The sequence below is a fragment of the Piliocolobus tephrosceles genome, chromosome 10 (genome assembly GCF_002776525.5).
Source record: "Piliocolobus tephrosceles isolate RC106 chromosome 10, ASM277652v3, whole genome shotgun sequence".
Taxonomy (NCBI): Eukaryota; Metazoa; Chordata; class Mammalia; order Primates; family Cercopithecidae; genus Piliocolobus; species Piliocolobus tephrosceles.
Window position 1 is genome coordinate 68,474,812 of NC_045443.1, and position 7,471 is coordinate 68,482,282.

Below are 7,471 nucleotides of genomic sequence, written 5' to 3' on the forward strand. Positions count from 1 at the left end.
GCTGTTTTGCCCAGTGTTTTGTTGGCCTTCCTAAGTGAGTCACTTTTTCCTCTGTTTAATTTATGTGCCATACTAGTATCTTCATATCTTGCAGGACCCCAAACCCAAGGCCATCAAATTAGATTGATTTGTTTCTCCAAATAACCCAGCATCACCTCCTATCTTTCCTATTTTTTTAATTAATAGACTTCAGTTTTTAGAGCAGTTGCAGGTTTACAGGAAAATTGGGCAGAAAGAGAATTTCCATATATTCTCTCCCCCACCTCCCATCACAGTTTCCCCAGTTATTAGCATCTTCAATTACTGTGGTACATTGTTATTATTAATGAGCTAATATTGATATATTAGTGCTAAATAAAGTTTACCTTAAAGTTCATTCTTTGTGTTGTACATTCTATGGATATTGACAGCTGTTTAAGACACCCTTCTTAGAGTATCATACAGAGAGGTTTCATTGCCCTAAAAATCCCCTATCCTCCACTGATTCATCCCTCTCTTTCTTCTACTCCCAACCTCCACCCACTGATCTTTTTTATCTGTCTCCACAGTATTGCCTTTTTTTTTCTTTTTCTTTTTCTTTTTGAGATGGAGTCTCGCCCTGTCACCTAGGCTGGAGTGCAATGGCGTAACCTTGGCTTACAGCAACCTCTGCCTCCCGGGTTCAAGCAATTCTCTGCCTCAGCCTCTGGAGTAGCTGGGATTACAGGCACCCGCCACCACACCCAGCTAAATTTTTGTATTTTTAGTAGAGATGGGGTTTCACCAGGTTGGCCAGGCTGGTCTTGAACTCCTGAACTCGTGATCCACCCACCTCAACCTCCCAAAGTGCTGGAATTACAGGTGTGAGCCACTGTGCCCAGTCCATAGTATTGCCTTTTACAAAATGTCATCCAATTGGAATCATATAGTGTGTAGCTTTTTCATACTGGCTTCTTTCACTTAGTAATGTGCCTTTAAGTTTCCTCCATGTGTTTTTGTAGCTCAGGAGTCTATTTTTAATGCTAAATAATATATCATTGTATGGATGCACTGTAATTTGTTTATCCAGTCACATACTGAAGGCTATCTTGGTTGTTTCCAAGTTTTGGCCAGTATGAATAAAGTTGCTATAAACAGTCATGTGAAGGTTTTTATACACTCATAGTTTTTAACACATTTAGGTAAATAGTAAATAACACAATTGCTGGATTTTATGTTAAGAGTATGTTTAGTTTTGTAAGAAATTGTCCAACTATCTTCCAAAGTGGTTGTACCCTTTTACATTCCTACTGGCAATAAGTAGGTGTTCTTAATGATCCACATCCTTATCGGCATTTGGTATTGTCTGTATTTTTTATTTTAACCATTTTAGTAGTATTTTATTGTTTTAATTCACAATTCCCTAGTAACATATGATGTTGAACACCTTCTCATATGTTTACTTGTCATCTGCATATCTTCTTTTGTGAGGTGTTTTCAGATCTTTTGTCCAGTTTTTAATTGGATTGTTTTATTAATTCTGGGTTTCAAGAGTTCTTTGTATATTTTGGAGGCCACTCCTTTACCAGATAGGTGTTTTACAAATCTTTTCTCCTTCTGTGGCTTGTCTTTTCATTCTCTTAATCTAATTTATTTTTAATGAGACAAATATCATCCTATGTGAAATCAATGCCCGAAAACCGTTTTTCTTGACTAGTTTATTTCCCCATTTACCCAGTTTACAGACACACGTTGCTACCTTTAGAACAACTTTAGCCTCATATACACCACTAATACTTTACTGTGCCTTAATGAATTTCTATAATCACTGCTTCCTTGAACTTTAAGATTTCACTCTGTTGAAAACTGTGAAAGCTCTGAGGTTTATCCTACTTGCAGACTAACAAGTTAACCCCCCATAGTTTGATGGTTGCCATCAAAAGCCATGAGACTCCTGGGTAAGACAGAAATGACTTTATAACTCATGGCACAGCAAGCTTTACAAGCTTCATGTTTGTCTAGGTTCTCTTTGTTTCCCAAGTCCCACTGGGGAGATGCTCAGAAGCCCAGGTGGATGGTGAGCATGCAATAAATTTGTATCACGCAGAGGGACTCTGAGCTTAGAAAACTCCAATCTTTTAAAGGGGTGCTTTTTCTCTCCTATAAGGGAGGCACTATTTTTATCTTCCAAGACTGTTCGCTATATACACATTCTTGAAAAGATAGTCTGGAACAAAATCTGTCAAATTCTCTGCTCAGAAGATACGTAGAAATGTGAGAGACCCATGGAGAATTTTCTTCCAAAATAATCTTTCATCTCTCCAGGTCATGGTAAACTGCCAAAATAAGTATTGTATTTTTAAAAACCTCCTTATACTTAGCAAAAATACCTGTAATTGTTCTCTATTACCTAAACAAAATATAAACTCCTTAGCAGAGCATCAAGACCATTAAATATCAGTCTCCCAAATAACCTTTATAATCGTAATCCTAAAACTTCCCAAAATGTATCATTCATACCAACCAATACAAACCTTTCCGCCCTTTTTCTTGTTTAACTAGTTCTGTATTTCATTCCTTCCAGCTTTCCTGTCTCAAATGCTATGCCCATATCAACAACTTCATTGATACAATGAAACCGATTTGTTCAGGATTAAGTCAAATGGTACTTCTCACATGAGACAGTTTTTAAATGAATCCCCTCCTTCTCCAGAACTCTTCTAGCACTTTTTTCTCATAACTCAATTTAAGTACACTCTATAAAGTTGTCTATTTGTATTTTCTCTCTATTAGTGTGCAAAATCTAGGGCCTATATCACAATTTTGTGTTTCTTACATTAAGAAGTATGTCTAGCAAATATTAAGTGAATGAAAGAATACATAAATATTGTGATTTTTGTATTTTCCTAAGGAATTTCTAGGGAGAGAAGATGGTACAATTTTAATAAACAATCGTCTTCTATCAATAAAACAACTGTTTCTCAACTCTCCAACTTTTCTTCATCACTACAATAGTCAGAGATATTTTTTAGACCTTCCTGGTATTTTAGGACACAACCCAGTGCTTCGTTTTATTAAACCTGCTGCAACATTTTAACTGAATGTGAAAGTAGAGAAGGAAAATCAAAAACTGCATTCTGGCTTGTCAACATCCCTCATTTTCTCTCTTTTATCTCCACTCAAATCCTTCCTCAACTTTTCTGACTGTTTGACATCCTTTGAGTGCTTTCATATAAGCATTGCTTGTCATGAAGTCACCTGGCACAACCCAGCCCTCCCAAGAGGAGGGCAGGTTTCAATTAAGCTAACAGACAGCAGGGTGATAACAGTGTCCACTGAGATCAGAATAACACAATGTTTTCAAGAATGAAGGCTTTACAACTTTTTCCAGAAACTAACAAGCAAGGCAGCTCGGCTTGCAAGGAAGACAAGATGGCTCCATCACAGAGACTGTGAAGTAAAGGGGCAAAACAAGGGTGAAAACTAGCTACCCAAAGAGAGATGCAAACCAAAGGCTTCTGGCAAAAGCATAGACTTTATCTTCACAAAGTTCTGGGTTTAAAAGTATTTGCTTTTTACCAGCTCAGAAAAATGTGTATTTTGTCTCTTCAACAAATATCTTTTAAATCCCTAATAAGACAATAGTCAACAGAGCAAAAGCCCCAGTAGATTTTGCAGTCTAGCAGGGCATAGATGGAAAACAAATACGCAAGCAAATCAATTTACACTTACGAGTTAAGTGCCACGAAGGAAAAGCACAAGGTGTCAGGAAAGTTGTTTATAAGAACCTACCTAGATGGCATGGTCTAGAAGGCCTCCTATTGGGAGGTAGTTTTACTTGATAAGAAAACTAAGGAGCCAGTCATGCAGAGGGTGGAGGGACAGGGAGGAGGAGGGAACAATTAATTAGGGAAAGCAAAAGTATTTAACCTCATCTGCAAAATGGGTGTTCTTATGAGAGGTTACATATAAAGGGTTTGGCACAGTTCTGATGCATTGTAAATGCTCAGCAACTGATGGTTCTTGTTATTGCTTTGGCTATTGACCTTATATACTTTTTAACCAATCTTTAAAAGCCTACAGATCACTGATCAATCTTTTAAATGCTAATAGACACTTAAATAATAAGCATCAGCAGCTACATCTTTAAAGAAGAGGGAGATAAGTAGAACATTATATACAACATAGAGAAAAATCTCTTAAGAAACTCAGCATCCTCACTAATGTATATGCTGATAATTAGGAATTTTACATTTGTTCTCTGAAGCAAGTGAAAGTGTAATCGAAATGTAAGCAGGCAGAATGTTTAATTTAATGAAGGAAACCTGTTGTTTTTGAGGAGTTTTTAACCATGTACACTTGCATACAATTAATGTGTTGATTACAAATGACTTGTCTTCTCATTAAAGCACGGCAAGTAAGACTTTACTCTGTAACACTTGACCTTTGCAAATTTGCATTTCCTGACAAAGTTTGCCATAAATAAATAATGCCACTAACTTAGACTGATTCTTTTCTTCAGTTAGTCCAAATTAGAGTTTTTTTTGTGTGTGGCCAGTCCTAAATTTACCCACTTTCCTTTAGTAGCTTTTTATAATTTATACTTTGTCATTTTCCAGAAGGTTAGTGGATCTAATTAAGGTGGACTTTTTATGGTTAAATGACCTTTGTAATAGTTATAATTTGATAAAGATTGAAAAGCTGTTCAAGATATAATTTTCTTTCCTTTATTATTCTGCCAAATCTTCCTTTTTATAATCCTTAAGACTATCCCTACACGTCTGATTCCATATGCGCAGAGCTCCATAAGGGCCCCATATGATTCTCTACATACTTAAAAAGATTTTTGTCTTTGTTGTCTGCCTCACGGGAGGAGACAAGTTGTTATAAAAGTTGTGCAAGTTTTAGCAAAAAAGACCTAGAAACCAGCCTCCCATTAGACAAAAAGCCCCAAACTTGGCCTTAAATGACTAATGTGTATCAATTATGAATGATAATCTTGGTGTCCCAAAGAAAAGATGGTTTCAGATCGCATCTAGAGTGTGTCTTTTACAGTTTATCATGTAAAATATTCTGAAATGTATAAGATCATCATGAGATAAGAGTTGAGCAATGTTAAACGGTTAATTTTCAAAATAAGGATAATATCGTGGATTTCATACAGATGTCAAGTGAGTTTGTATCACAGATTTTATTTAACTCATTATTAATGAGGGAATTAGTAAGAGGTTACAAGCAATTCAAAGGAGAATTCAAAGAAAAACAATTTGTAGGTCAAGTTTATTGAAATGGAGGCAAAATTCTTGCTTCTTCCATAATAAGGAAAAAAGGCAATTGAATCTCTACTGGGCTGAATCTAGTTGAATATCCAAAACAGGTATTATTCGTTTCTATCAATTATCTACAATTTACAGAATTGTAAAATAGCTCAAGGTCAATGAAAGCCCAAAGCCTCCATAAAATCAGAATCAGATAACCTAGAAGAGATTGTTCTAAACCATTCAGTTTTCCAGTGAAGCACAAAATTTTCCCTACACTATAAATAGTACATATGCTTTCCACTGTTGTTAACAAACTCATTCATCCACAAACATATACTAATATGTTCCTGTATGCAACACAGAAGGCTAGTCTCTGGGGACACAGCAGTGAATCATATATAATCACTATTCTTGAAAAGCCTAAAATACTACAAGGAGAGACATATGCAAAAAAATGAGGGTAAAAAGTGTCAGAGGAGTTATAATAAAGGTTTATACAGAACAGAGTAGTAAAAGGAATAATGAATAAACTTCCATATGGGCTTTTATGGCTGTAATTTTTCTAAATGCTTCTCATATGATTTTTTCCTTGAAACCTCATAACTCCACATGGTAAGTTCAATTACAAATCCATTTTACAAATAAGAAATCTGAGGCACAGGGGAATTAAAGAAATACATTCAAGATCCCACATATCCTATGTGGTAGAGCCAGAATTTAGGCCTAAGTCTGATTCCAAAACTCATACTCCAATCTCTGTACCGTACTATCCTCCCATAAAAGATAGTATACTTCATTTTACCTTGGGTGAGGGGTGGGGGTGGGAAACTGGAGGAGAAATCTAAGATGAATTTTAAAAGATGACTGATGTGCATCTACAGGTAGGAGCAGGGGCTTTTCAGAAAGAGAGCCTCATGGGCCAATGTACCAAGACCTACATTGCCCTGAAAGGTCACAGAGCACCTTTCAGGCCAAACTAAAAATGTTTATATCTATGATGAACGAAAAACTGACAAAGAATTTAAAGCTAGAGAGAACCATGATCCATTTTGCTTTTTCAAAAGAACTGTGGTTTGGTGGTTGTTGTTTTTCCCCCCAAGATGGTAGATGGGAGGCATTGTTAGTATGCCTCTCCTACTTGCAAAGACAAAATAGAGTGTAGAGATTCACACTGTGAGCTCTTTTTCCAAGAAGCAACACAGGAACTTAACAGGAAAACTGAAAGAAACCACAGATGCTTTGAAAGAAGCTCCCTACATGGAGCATCAACATTCTTGCAGATGAAAAGGGGTCTTTCTGATCTGAATACCCAGAACAGTGGGTCAGGAGTACGAATGGGAGGTGGATGACTATCTAACTGGCCTGGCAGGAGAGCTAAGGTGGCTCCTTCCCTTCCCCATGATAGCTCCCCAGCCACCTCCGTTAAGGCTGTGACATCTGCCAACCATTGGGTATTGCATTTACCCATGTGCTTTAGCCACAACTGGCTTTTACACATGGACATCTCCCCTACTGGCCTGAAGCCTGAACTGTTCAACCAAGTAAGTAAAATACTAAGGGGAAAATAATAAATAAATAAATAAATAAATAAATAAATAAATAAATAAATGTATACCACTGTGGAAGAAGATAAACACATCAAGAGACCTCTGCAATTCCAACCGCACGTGAGACAGTGAACCTGCTCACACGCCTACCACATTGCCACTGTCACCAGCATCTGAGAAAGACATCATACAAAGCTCTCTATAGCAAGGAACTCATACAGAGTCTTTACAACCCTGCAAGCACCGACAGTCAAATTAGGCCACCATAAATTACAAACACTAAGGTCACATCCTCAAAGGGAAAAAATAGTGAAAAAACTACAGTCAAATCAAAAATAAAGTCAGGAGTACTAGAAATAGTCTACCCAAGTGAGAAGGAGTCAGAAAAATAATTCTAGTAGGAGACGGATTATCCAGACAGGAAGTCAACAAAGAAACACTAGAATTAAATTAAACTAAACTCTAGCAAACAGATCTAATCAATAGTTACAGAACATTCTACCCAAGATCTGCGGCACATACTTTCGTCTCATCAGCATATGGAACATTCTCCAAGATAGATCATACATTCCAGGACACAAAACAAGTCTCAATACATTTTTAAAAACCAAAAAACTAGAAATCAACACCAAAAGGAGCCCTCAAAACTATACAAATACATAGAAATTAAACAACCTGCTCCCAAATGATTTTAGGGTTAACAAT